The sequence below is a fragment of the Olea europaea genome, chromosome 16, assembly GCF_002742605.1.
Source record: "Olea europaea var. sylvestris chromosome 16, O_europaea_v1, whole genome shotgun sequence".
NCBI classification, from domain to species: domain Eukaryota; kingdom Viridiplantae; phylum Streptophyta; class Magnoliopsida; order Lamiales; family Oleaceae; genus Olea; species Olea europaea.
The window spans coordinates 10,629,433-10,643,807 of NC_036252.1; positions in this window are offsets into that span (position 1 = coordinate 10,629,433).

Consider the following 14,375-nt stretch of genomic DNA (forward strand, 5'->3'; position numbering starts at 1 on the left):
TTTGATATTCGTTTGACTTTTTTTATATGAAAATTGTCAATTAAAAGGATAGAATTTACTGGTATTGGGGATGACATTGGTTTTCATCGCCAAAAAGCAAAAAATAAATAAATAATTCAAGAAAATCATCTATTTTTTAGTGTTCGTTTGACTTTATTTTGCGTGAAAATTATCAATGAAAGAGAAATATTTTTTTACAATAATTCTTAGAATTGGTTTCTATTGCCTAAAAAAATAAATAAATAAATAAACAAAAAAAATCGCTACAGTAGCCGGAAATTCCAATTCTCACCATATATTGTGAGAATTAGAATTTCACCAAATCAAGGAATAACACAACTTCCAATAAAAGCTAGAAACCAATTCCATGGAAAATCTTGTGAATCAAACACTACATTTTGGGTGGAAAATGGGTGGAAACCATTTTCATGGAATTGGGTGAATCAAACACTACCTTAAGGCCACGTTTGATTTTTTTTTTTGGTAATGGAAACAAATTCTATCCCCAATACCAGTAAATTTTATCCCTTTAATTGATAATTTTCATATAAAATAAAGTCAAACGAATACCAAAAAATACTTTTATTTCAACATTTTTCACGTGGAAAATTGTACCAATCAAACACAATAAATTGACAATTCTCAGGAGTACAATTTCCAAACGATTCAATTCTCTGGAATTCGTTTTCTTTCCACCCAAATTCCATCTTTGCAATCAAACGGACCCTAATTGAAACAACTTATTTCCCTTTAAATTTGCAAGAAACGTTTCTTTCTCTTATCAAACTTACTTTTCCCAATTCTTCACCTCAACCCTAAAGTGACTGTAAATCGATTTCTTCTCCCATACAAATCGATTTCCATCAAAATCAAGAGACAACCTTTCTTTCCAAACCACCCTCCCAAGCAAAAAATGGATCTAAATCTCTCAAAATCACCCTCAAATTGAAACCACTTCACTTGGGTCGATCCATCTATGCATCCACAGTTCAAATGTTATGCAACAAGGATTGAAGTTGTATAAGTTGGGATTGTGTTTCATAATGGTTGTTACTTGTAATGGATTTGATCTTAGCCCGCCACTAGGATTACGAGATAGTTTAGGTGACCCATCTTTCCTCTATTCATTCTGGCGAGCCTATGTGCTTTTGATAGATTGTAAGAAGCAACTCACCCATCAAGAACAAGTTCGAATCCACAATTTGCTTTTGTGGCCGAAAGCTTATCCCTCGCGCATCTTCCACCTTTGTTTGTTGCCTTCTGAAACTCCAAATGAGATAGATTATGTAGGAATTTTGAGTTGAAAATACAAATAAAGAATTGGATAAAAAAAATTAGCTCATCAAGACATTAAATCTTATCTCTGATAGGCACTTGTTAAAAAAAAAAAAAAATGATTAGTTTGTTGTGGTTTTTTGAATATGTAGTTGGTAGGTTGATGGTTTGTAAGTCATATATGGATGGTGTAGGAATGTCTGTGGTGTTTTGTTTCAGCTCAATGATAATAGTGTTGATGGTGGTGAAATCATCAAAGTAAACCTCATGTACTTTACAGTTTTAAATTGAATGGGTGCCTTTTGTGTTCATCTTAGTTACATTTATGTTTAGTTTTATGTTGATGGTTGTAAAATCATGAGAGGAAACTAGCTACTACTGCTGAACTAGGATTATGATGATTTACAAGAACACAGAGTCACTTCAATATACATGAGCACATTAACTGCTGATTAACTATGCTAATACACACTTCACTTCAATAACAAAATCTCATTCTAACTGCATCTCATGAAGTTCAACATTACACCAAATTAATTTCCACTCCACACCATTCAATTGTTATACAACATAGAAATTAATCACAAAATTACATCAGTGCATCATTGGTTGTTATCTTCAAAACCCAAAATACACCCATGAAACAAAATGATAAAACTACTGAGTTGTTGAATTTTTCGTTGGTGTTGCAAATGGAATTGACCTTCAAACAATAATTCATTTTTTGCTATGGCAGCCCTCTTTCTTTCTTTTTCTTGGTTATCTATCAATTGCAAGTCAACCACCAAAGATTCAAGTTGAGCTTTCCCTATTGTCGAACTAATTGACTCATTAAGTGCAGGACCATAATTTGTAAATTGTGCTCTACTTCATTGTTGTTGACTTTGCAGCCTTCCATAAGTATTCTTTTGAGAATCAACCCCTTGAAGCCAACTCTAAAGAAATTGACATACATGTGTCTAACACAATACCGATGTTCTGCCTCTGGATACAAATCCTCCATCACATTCTATAAACCTTTTTGCCTATCTGTAATAAAAGTCCATTCATCACCATTCAAAATTTTCAAATCTTCACCCAAATGTTGTATAAACCACCTCCATGTAGTAGCATTCTCTTTTTCTACTATAGCATATGCCACTGGGTACTTACAATACATGTAGATCTTGGATTAGTTCTCAAAATTTTAGCAGCAAAAGACCTAATCAATCCAAATTGATGCTCATTAGATCCTTGTATCATTACCTTGGCATATCTTCTACTCCTCCATGCCATAGCTTTATTTATTGTCAACTTGAGATCATCATTTACAGCTGTCATAATTAGCTTAGACTTCTAATCTGGGTCAACTTTGAAGGTTTCTAAATATAGCGGTGCAATGCCTGTTTGTTCTATCCCTTACTCATGTACATTCTGAGTTTTAAGACTTTATTTGCACGCATCCTTTTTTCTTATTCCATGATGCTCATATCCTCCACGTACAGCCTAATTTACAAATGGACTGGGCTTTGAACTCATCATTAGGCCTAAACTTAAAGTTACACCTAGTTGTTACCCCGTAGCTCCTAATTGTTTGCCTAATCTCCTCTATATATTTTTCAAATTGTTTTCCAACTTCCAGTTGTGGATCTAACTTCTCCTTCTCTGGATCATAAACTAGGAAATGATAAGTGTTTTCTTCATTGGACGAATAATCCGTATGCAAATCCTCTTCACTTGAACCTAAATCTTCTTTTCCAATAACCAAAAGTTCGACAATAGAGTCTGCATTCAATCCAACCAAAATATGTTCACTTGCATTTTTGTCAAATTGAAAACAATTGTCATTGATATCATCATCTAAATCATTCAAATGACATTCAATGGGTACCACTTAGTCATCTTTAGATGCATTATCTTCAAATTAAATATCAAAACATCGTGAGTATACAACTCTACAAAGGGCTATATTATAAAAACAAGCATATGGGTGAACTTCAAATACTATAAAATTTTATGTAGCTCTGGGCTGCTACAAATATGAAAAACGATAACTTTGACTTGCCTAGTTTAAAGTTTGTGAAGTCTTAAGAAAAAAACCTTAGGTCATTAGTATATGAGAACTTATATAATTGATACAAGCTACTGTGATATTCACAAACATCAAAAGAGCAATATGAATTTATGAGGATATGAAAACCCGAAATCATATAAAAGTAGGGAAAAAATGACGTGAAACCCAAATTTCAAACCCGTTTAGAATCTATATCACATGAAAGGATGTGGTCCAATAAGAAGGTGGCCGACAAATTCATAAATTGCTTATATAAAATAGAACGCATGGGTACTTATAGTTTCATTCCATCAAAAAATGTTAAAATTATTTATCTCCTTGTGGCCCTCTTCTATTGTCTCCAAAACTACTTCTTCAACGCTTGCCATTAGTGTGTTTTCTAGGTCACTCCTGTTCCTCTAACCAAAAAAAAAAGTTAGACACTTTTTGTGGACTTGATTACATTGTCTTTTTTTGGTTGAGGAATCTAGGGTTTTGTAAAATTTGAGTTTTCTTAATTTGAAGATCTATGAGAAATCGTTTCAATTTGGGCTTCACATTGGACAAAATGGTTTGGAAATGACGTGGGGAAGGAATTGATATTGAATTTGTTTCAGCGATTTGGGAGTTTCTGGATTGGGGGTGAAGAATTGGGAAAAGTAAGTTCGATAAGAGAAACAAATGTTTCTAGGAAATTTGAAGAGACATACGTTAGTTCAATTAATTTTTTTTGTCCAAGTGTGAATAATTAACGGCATTTTTGACACAGAATGTAATTTTTTTTATCCAAATAGACGGAGGAAAACAACTCAAGTGATGGATGGGTTACTTTTTGCAAAAGTGAGTGAAAAGTCAATAACCTTTCATTTTTTGGTGAGCAAGTAGTAACCACATTCAAATGTTAGTGATGACTAATTTAATTAACTCAATGGAGGCATAGAATACTACAAGCAATAACACCAAAGAAAATGTTAATGAACTTTTCAAAATCATATGAAAAAGTTGGTGTAGTATGCAAACTATTGGAGCATTGTAAATTGAAATATATGAATCTACATAAACTAGAAAGAATGTAGAGACAAAAGTGTCGATATATGAAGAAAATGATTAGCAACCCTAACCCTAAACCCATCCACTAAGAATATTAATATACATTAATCAATTGGAACTCACTGTTTAAGACATTATACTGATATATTAAAATAGTATAACAGAACATTTTGCTATGTTGATAAGTGTGTTTTTACACATTTATTTAGATCACAAACATGATTTAATCACGAGCAAAGTAAATTCCAGGGACCAAAGTGCAATTATCCAAAAGTCGACCCGATGAACGAATCAAGAAATTGATTGAGCAAAATACAAATTGGAGGCTATAATTGAGCGATGGAATGACCAGAAACAAGAAAAGAGACCAAGAAGTGAAAAAATAAAGTTTGAGGACCAAAATGGCATAAATTGAAAAGTCTACCCTATGCGGTTGCATCGGGTATACCTATGCGGTCACATAGAGTGATGAAGGGAAATTTTTGGCCAAAGATTTTAAGCCTATGCGGTCTCATAGGCAAAGTTCAGGGGCCGATCTGTAGTTTCTTTTTCGTGATGAAATTCTTATGGAAACCTAATCTAAACACGATATAAATACCAGAAACCATCCAGAACACAGGGAAGGAGATGAGAGAAGAACAAAACACTTTGAAGACAAAATGGGGCCGATCTGCAGTTTCCTTTTCGCGATGAAATTCTTATGGAAACCTAATCTAAACACAATATAAATACCATAAACCATCCAGAACGAAGGGAAAGAGATGAGAAAAGAACAAAATACTTCGGAGACAAAATTGAGGGAGATCGACAAGGGATTTCAAGAAGAACATCAAGATTTCACGCAATTTCAATATCCGGTGATGTTTTATTTTCAATAATTCATGTCAGGCTAAATTTTTATGTACTAGGAGATTGATGTACCATGCGATGAGATTTTTAAATTTCTAGTTTTATAATTTGACATTAAAACACGTTTTGATTGTTTGAATGATTTATATTATTGTTTTTCGCAATTGTGTGAGTTGTGTAACTTTTTCTTGCATTCGAGAGAAGTAGAATAGGTTTGACACTATATAAATCATCATAGGGTCCATTAGCGGATAGAAATAAACCACTATGCTCTACGTAAATCTATAAGTGCTTACAAATCTGCATGCATTTTTATATATGCACTTGTCATAGAGATATAGGTCGGTGGTATGTAAAAATATGTTTAATACATCTTGAGAGAGAGTATTGGATAGTTTTGGGAGCATTGATTCCTCAACAACTCAATCGTGCTATCACATTGTAAAAATTAGGATTTAAAGTGATCGTCGCATGGGAATTCGTGATCCTAATACGTTTAATTTTCATTGAATACTACGAATTTGCGTTTTCAACTTTTGTTTTGCATTCTAGGTTGTTAAAAATTTTGTCTTGCATATTAATCTCATTTCAATCTCCAAAATTGCAATAAATTAGGGTTTGTATTCCAATTTAGGGTTTTCATTCTAAAATTAGGGTTTTATTTAGGAAAACATTCACATTGAGTAATTTAGTTTTGGTTAAGGCTACGATAAGTAAAATTAAAATAATCAATCTCTGTGGAACGACATTCGGACTTAATTGAACCACTTTATTACTAGTTAACGAACCATACACTTGCAGTAATTTTAAGTCGAAAGAAATATTTCGTGAACAAGTTTTTGACGTCGTTGCCGGAGATTGAGTTTAGTTTAATTTTATTTTTCTAGGCACTAATTCGAACTGTAATTTTTATTTTGTTTTGTTAGCATATTTTTTTTTTTTATTCTTATTTCCATTTTAGGTTATTCTCTTTTATTTGAGTTTTGGTTATTCAATTGTTTGAATCTCAGTGCTCATACTGATTTTACTTGCATAATTGCATGTCAACATCGGCAGGAGACGAATTAATTCCAGCATATGCTTTTCATCGTTTACAATGAGAGAACAGAGGAGTACATCAACAACAACAAGAGGTAATAGCTAATTTGCAAAATAATCCAATTTTTCAAGAAAATGAAAGAGAGGCAGTGGACGAAGGAAATGAGATCTTGGGAGATTTCTTGACTCCTCAAATGATTCAAAGACAATCCAGTATAGTGTATCCACCGTTTGAATAATCGAATTTCCAGTTGAAGACCAATGTGATACAGCTATTCCAGAACGAACATCAATTCTACGGCAGAGTCGAAGTGAATTCATATACACACATATCTAGATTTTTGGATATGTGTCAACATTTCAGATAACAAGGAATCTCGAACGATGCTATTAGGCTAATGTTGTTTCCATATACGTTACGAGATAGGGCACTTGAATAGTTAGATTCACTCCTAGTTGCAAGTATTACTACATAGAACGAGTTGGCATGTAAATTTTGCATAAAATTCTTCTCACTAGCCAAGATAGCAAAGCCGAGACATGATATATCAGTATTCAGTCAAGGAGAAAATAAATCGTTTTACAAAGCTTGGAACAAATTCAAAAAATGCTCCAGAAGTGCCCTCAACATAGGTTTGACAAAAAAACCCAAATCGACTCAGCATCAGATGGCTCAATATCCACACGAACAATTGATGGGGCTTTGGAATTATTTGAGAGAATGGCTACCACTTCAACCATGTGGTCGTCTGAGAGGATGATCCTAAGAAAAACTGTAGGTGTCTACAAGGTAGATAATTATTCAGCTATATCTGCAAAGATCGACTCTCTGTATCACAAGATGGAAAGTATATCACAGGTAGCACAGGCTAAGAAGAGCAATTGTGAAGAATGTGGAGTTGAACAAAAAACATTAGAATGCCCAATACTAATGCAAGGACTCGAGCAAGCAGACTATGAACAATGGGGACAACGCCAACAGAACAATCCATATGGAGAAACTTTCAGTCCCAGTTGGAAGAAGCATCCCAACTTCTCTTGGAGCAACCAGAATTAAAATAGGCCACAGGGATAATTTCAACAGCAAGAGAAGGAGAGCTTTGATTGATGTTCAAAGAGGGCAGTTGATCTTAAGATTGGGAGATGGGCAAATAACATTCAATGTCTTCAAGGCCATGAAACTTTCAGCAGAATCAGATTGCTATTTCCAAGTTGATATCATTGACAAAGCAGTAGAAGATACATTATTACTTCACGGCTCATCTGATGCCTATGAGGCATGTATTGCACAGTCCCAATCAGCCCAGTCAGATTTTCCTGAGATTGAAACATGCGCAAGGTTCTTAGAGACCAACCGACCATACATATGAAAGAGACAATTCGAGCCGGGGACAGGAACTACAAAGCCACTACCTTCTATTCAGAAACAACCAATTCTGGAACTCAAGCAGCTGCCACCACACTTAAGATATGCATACTTAGGGGAATCAGATACACTTCCAGTGATTATCTTGAACACAGTCAGTGAGGTGGAGAAAGAAAAATTACTTGGGGTACTCAGGGAAAATAAGAAGGTGATCGGGTGGACGATAGCTGAAATAAAAGGGATCAGCCTTTTTTTGTGTATGCACAAAATTCTCATGGCGAAAAATTGTAAGCCAAGTATAGAAGGACATAGAAAACTGAATCCAAACATGAAGGAAGTAATCAGGGTAGAGGTACTAAAATTATTGGATGCAGGAATTATTTACCCAATCTCAGACAGTGCGTGTATAAGTCCAGTTCAAGTTTTGCCGAAGAAAGGGGGAATTACAGTGGTTCAAAATGAGAAGAATGAGTTAATCCCTACTAGGACAGTAACGGGATGGAGAGTTTGCATTGATTATCGCAAACTCAATGTAGCTACACGAAAAGATCATTTTTCACTACTATTTATTGATCAGATGTTGGAAAGATTGGCAGGGGATTCACACTACTGCTTTCTTGATGGACATAAATGATTAGGAAAAAACCACTTTCACTTGCCCTTACGACACTTTTGCCTACCGTATGATGCCTTTTGGCTTTTGCAACGCCCCAGCCACATTTCAGAGATGTATAATGTCAATATTCTCCGATATGATTGAAAGGTTTATCGAGGTGTTCATGGACGACTTCTTAGTATTTGGATCTTCATTCGATGAATGCTTGGAGCACTTGAATTTGGTATTACAGAGATGCAAGGAGACTAACCTGGTTTTGAATTGGGAGAAATGCCACTTTATGGTGCAAGAAGGCATTGTACTTGGACATCGAGTTTCAGTAAAAGGGATTGAGGTGGATAAGGCAAAAATTCAGGTTATTGAGAAGTTACCACCCCTACATCAGTTAAAGGGGTTCGCAGTTTCTTGGGACATGCGGGGTTCTACAGGAGATTCATAAAGGATTTCTCAAAGATCACTAAGCCGCTATGCAATCTGCTAATGAAAGACGTACCCTTTGATTTTAATGAGGAATGTCTCATAGCATTCAACACTTTAAAAGAGAAACTCATGACAATACCGGTAATTGTGGTACCAGACTGGGAACTGCCATTTGAATTAATATGTGATGCCAGTGATCACGCCATGGGTGCAGTATTGGGACAGCGGAGAAACAAGGTTTTTTATGTGATCTACTATGCAAGCAGAACTCTAAATGATGCACAAATAAATTATGCCACCACTAAAAATGAGCTTTTGACTGTGGTATATGCATTTGATAAGTTTAGGTCATATCTTGTAGAGTCTAAGGTCATTGCTTACACAGATCATGCTGCACTGAAGTATCTGCTCACAAAGAAGGATGCAAAGTTGAGATTGATTCGTTGGGTGTTATTGCTGCAAGAATTTGATATCGAAATAAGAGACAAGAAGGGCAGTGAGAATGTAGTAGCAGACCATCTATCTCGACTGCAGCCTAGGAAGGCAAAAGAATTAGTGGACATCAATGAGATCTTCCCAGCTAAGCAAATGTTGAGAGTAGATGGAGCACCTTGGTATGTAGATATAGTCAACTATTTGGCCAGATCCATCCCACCAGTAGATTACTCTAGTTACCAGAGGAAAAAGTTCTTCACCGAACTGAAGGACTATTTTTGGGAGGATCTAATTCTCTATAGGCGAGGGGCTGATCAGATAGTAAGGAGATGCACACCTGAAGAAGAAGTACTCGAGATTTCACTCATCTACATATGCAGGGCACTTTAGGGCTTCAAAAACGGCTGCAAAGATCTTGCAATCTGGATTTTACTAGCCTACACTGTTTAGGGATGCCTTCGAGTTTGTCAAGAGGTGTGACAGATGTCAATGCACTGAAATTATCTCAAGGAGGAATGAAATGTCACTGAATAACACATTTTGGAAGTGGAGATATTCGATCTATTGGAAATTGACTTCATGGGACCTTTCCCTCATTCGTTCTCAAATTAGTACATCTTGGTAGCTGTGGATTATGTATCTAAGTGGGTGAATGCGGTTGCACCGCCAACAAATGATGCGAAGACAGTGATTGAATTCTTGAAAAAGTATATTTTCAACCGATATGGTATACCGCGGGCTATAAACAGTGACGGGGACAAACAATCCTGTAATCGTCAGTTTGAGCAGTTGTTGAATAAATATGGCGTAAAACACCGCATAGACACCCCATATCATCCACAAACCAGTGAGCAAGTTGAAGTATCTAATCGACAGTCGAAGAGAATACTTGAAGTTACAGTGAATTTATCAAGAAAAGACTGGTCGAAAAAGCTGGACGTGCATTGTGGGTTTACAGGACAGCATTTAAGACACCGATAGACATGTTTCCATACCGCCTAGTTTTTGAAAAAGCGTGTCATCTCACTAGAGATTGAACACCGACTATATTGGGCTGTGAAATAGTTAAACATGAATTTGAATGTCACCGGTGAAAAGCGTCCGTTGCAGCTTAATGAGTTAGATGAATTCAGAATGAAAGCATATGAAAACTCAAAGCTCTACAAAGAATGAATGAAAAAGTGGCATGACATGCATATTTAGAGGTGAGAGTTCGAAGTGGGATAGAAAGTTCTATTGTATAATTCGAGACTCAAGCTTTTCCCAGGAAACTAAATTCAAGGTGGTCGGGTCCCCACACTGTCACGAAGGTCCTACCATATGGGGCCATTGAAGTTAGTCATGAAACTAAAGGTACTTTCACAGTTAATGGGCAAAGATTGAAACATTATTGGGGTGGTGACTTCTCCAAACAAAAGTCCACCGTTTAACTCGGGGCAGCAGAATAAAGCATCTGCAGGAAAGTCGAGCTATCGACTATAAATTAGCGCTGGGTGGGAGGCAAACCACTATATCCTTTGATTTATTTTATCTTCGTTTGCATTAGCTTAGGAAATTTTAATTTCATGCTTGCATTTTTCATTAGGTCAACGATCATCCATGTATGTCAATAGAGTCTAAGCACTGTTCACACGAATTCCTAAGCATGGAGCACAAGTTTGATAAGTTTGAAGTGGTTTTGGGTGATTGGGGGTGTAATTCACGCATTTCAAGACAAAAGGTCATTTTCAAAATTTAAAGGGCCAATGTGTGATTGAGAGTTCAAAGTGGTTTTGGCACTACGTTGAAACCCACACATGCACCAAGATGTTTAAAAATCCGACTTTGAAAAGTTTGGGGCGTTGAAAGGTCGGGTCAAAGTATTAATTGAAAACCAAAGTTTGGTCAAGGTCGTGTTTTGGGGGGGGGGGGAATCAAAAATTTTTTTTTACTTCATTTTTTTTTATTTCATTTTATTTTATTTATTAATGTCAATTAAAAAAAATGTCTATGTGGTCACATAGACACCGATTGAAAGAAAAGAGGGGGGCCAAAATCTTTACTATACGACCACATAGGTTATACCAATGCGGCCGCATAGTAGTCATCGGTCATGGTTTTAACCCATGACCGGTTCACTCCCACTCAAACCCCCCATCTTCCCTACCAAATCACGTGCACACACACCCAATCACAGACCTTACTCGATTCATAGGGAACAACTCCTACCCAAATTCACATACCCAACACACAATTCATCACACCATCAAGAATCTAAGTGGCCAAGATAACTAATTCACCCACATTCACACCAAGTTTAAGGTAAAAGTCTCTAAGCCCTACTCTTTTGTAACTTCGAATTGGGAGGTTTTGGTTATCTTATTTTCCGACAATCGGTGAATATTGAATGTTGTGTTATGTTTGTGATTGATGTGTGACAATGGAAGCTAGTTTAGAAAGCTTCATATACTAAAGTGAAAACTTCAAAATGCTCATAATGTGTTTGTTGAAATGCCTCAGTGACAATTTGTGTGCATTTGGGTGCTTCTTGTAAGAGTGATGATTGACAAATATGGTGGCTAACACATTGTAACGAATTCCCACGTCAATTGAAATAGAAAACATCTATATCCATTTTGCAACACATAGGCACATGGCTAGGTCACAGCATGTCACGACACCTCACGTCACCCATTTTGGCACATAATTTGACATACCTAACGAAATCCAATTGATTTAAAATTTGAATATGTGGTAGAACACATTGAAAACTCTCATACGCCCAGAGGTTGCTAGAGAAAATTTCAACTTTTCTTGATGATGTTAGGCGATGAAAGTCATAGGTCGGCCATGGAACAAAAAATCCAAAAGTGCTTCTTTGATCTAAGTCTTATTGGTTAATGCTCCTTTTGACATGATATCCCTATTTTGGGACTTATTTTATGCATTTAACATGCCAACTTCATGTACATGCATTTTGAAGCAAGTTTGGGGTATTTTTGAAATATGCACCTTATTGTTCTCATTCCATTTATCGTGTTTCAACAAAAAGCTTAATGAATGCTATTTTGCAACTTTGAAGGATGCCTCTAAAATGAACCTCCAAGGGAAAGAAAAAGTCAGTTCATCTTCAGGGATGACACACACCTGAGAGCTCTTGGGGGTGTAGATTCTTGAATTCTAACGCTGCAGCATGGTATGAAAACATTGTAAGTCGATGGGTAGTGATTTCAGAGCGGCCAATTAAGTTAAAGGATTTCCTGAGCTATGAATTGGGTACTTTGGTCGACAATTGTGGTTGGGCAAGGATAGTTGAGCGTCCACACCCAATGTATAAAACCTTGGTCGGTGAATTCTATGCAAACTTCAATAGTGAGATTGACACACCAGGGTCTGCACACCTGTATCAGACATGGGTTAGGAAAAAGTGGATAATGTTCTGCCCAGAGATTATACACGACTATTATCAGCTAACATGGGACAACATATCCCCCATCCTGACCGTATTCAACTGGAATGAAGTTGCAAAAATCTTACTGGAACAGGAGACTGCATGGCCACTCTGCACCACTGAATGGCACCAGATTGAGCTGACACCTTCAATAGCCATCTTGTGGCTATTTATGTACCATAACATCGAGCCAACCTCGCATAGGACCACATTTATAGATTCCACAGCCGGGTTCATTTATCACTTGGTTTGGGGAAATAAAATTGACTCGCAACTCAGATACATCGTGTGGGAACTCTGGAGACAGGCATAACCATATGATCTTTCCTAGCCTCATCACTAGCATATGTAGGGCTGCGGGAATCAATATTGCACCAGGGGAGGTGCTTGCTAAACCCAGCCCCCCTATAAAGTGTAGTACTTTGGAAGCTAAAGACAGAGCTAGGGTCAAGCACAAAGAAAAGAAAGAGAATGAGCGCCGTAGGCGGCAGACAGAGCAGGGCCACGCCTCTGCAAATCAGGAGATGCCACAGGCACTACCCTACAGGTTGAGATCGATACACAGTTATTGCGTTAAATATTCACCACCACCACGGGGATCAATTGCGACATACAAAGTTTACAGCAGACATTGGCAACTTTGACGATGCACATGCAGACAACCCACCATCACACTAGTAGCGCCCAAGATGGGGCACAAGCTGCTCAATTGGATTCTCAAGCAACTAGAAGGGAGATCGAAACCATGAACAGGAGACTGAGTGTGTTTGTAGGCCGGGTGGATGGCATCCAGATGCAAGTTAATGAAATGTGGGATCATGTGAAAGTGATCTAGGCTGAGCAGACATAGTAGTCTTCCTCGATTAGGGAGCAGAATGTGATGTTGAGGCAGCTACTTGGATGACACCCTCCACCATCGGATGATGGTACAGCAGGACCCAGTTTTCCGCTATCAATTCCATTTTGATTAGGGGAGTATTATTTACCCCGTTTTGACTTTTATTTTTAAACTTGTCCTTAAAATTATGTCTTTTAATGTTCCGTTAATTTTACATTGAGGACAATGTATTAACTAAGTTTGGGGAGGTGACATAATTTTAGACATCTTTCATCTCTTTTCATCACCTTGCATTAAATTCATTAATATCTGTGTTTCATTAGTATCTATGTTCGATTACTACATGCTTGTATGGGGTTGGTGACCTTGCTGGCTATGATGTAATTATTGGACTAGTAGGAATTACAAAACTACAGATTCGGTGTTGATTAGATTAAACGATAATTGTTGAGGCAACACTTGACATTACCTATACACGTCATTCATGCTTGACATGTTAGGTGAGTGATCGGGTTTTGAGCATAAAGTAGAATAAGAATGTTAACCCTCTATTCAATTAACCAATAGATCACCGTAAGACAGTATGGAGATGGTTGAGCTATTGTAGGGGAGCATTGAGATAAGCGCGGGCTCCACGCATGAATCTTACTGTGTGGATTACCTAGACCAATAAGGTGAAGATAAGGTGAAAATCTTAAATTGGAGGTCGGTTTGGAAAACTAAATGTTTAGAAAAAATAATAAAGGACATAAAATTAATATGCGAGAATAATACACTTCTTTACATGCCTTTATGACTCAAACAAGTAAGCCTGTAAGGATATTTCAAAATTTGGTGCCCTAAGGTCAACTGATCTGGGAGTCACCGGCCTAAAACTCGTTACAGGGGTCATATAGAAAGTAAGAGGGAGAAAAGTTAGTAAAAAGTCACATGATCGAGCCTTTATAACTTGAGTGAATAAGCCTGCAAGGGTTTAAAACCTGATACCCTAAAGCCTACTGGTTTGGGAATCATCGGCCTAAAACT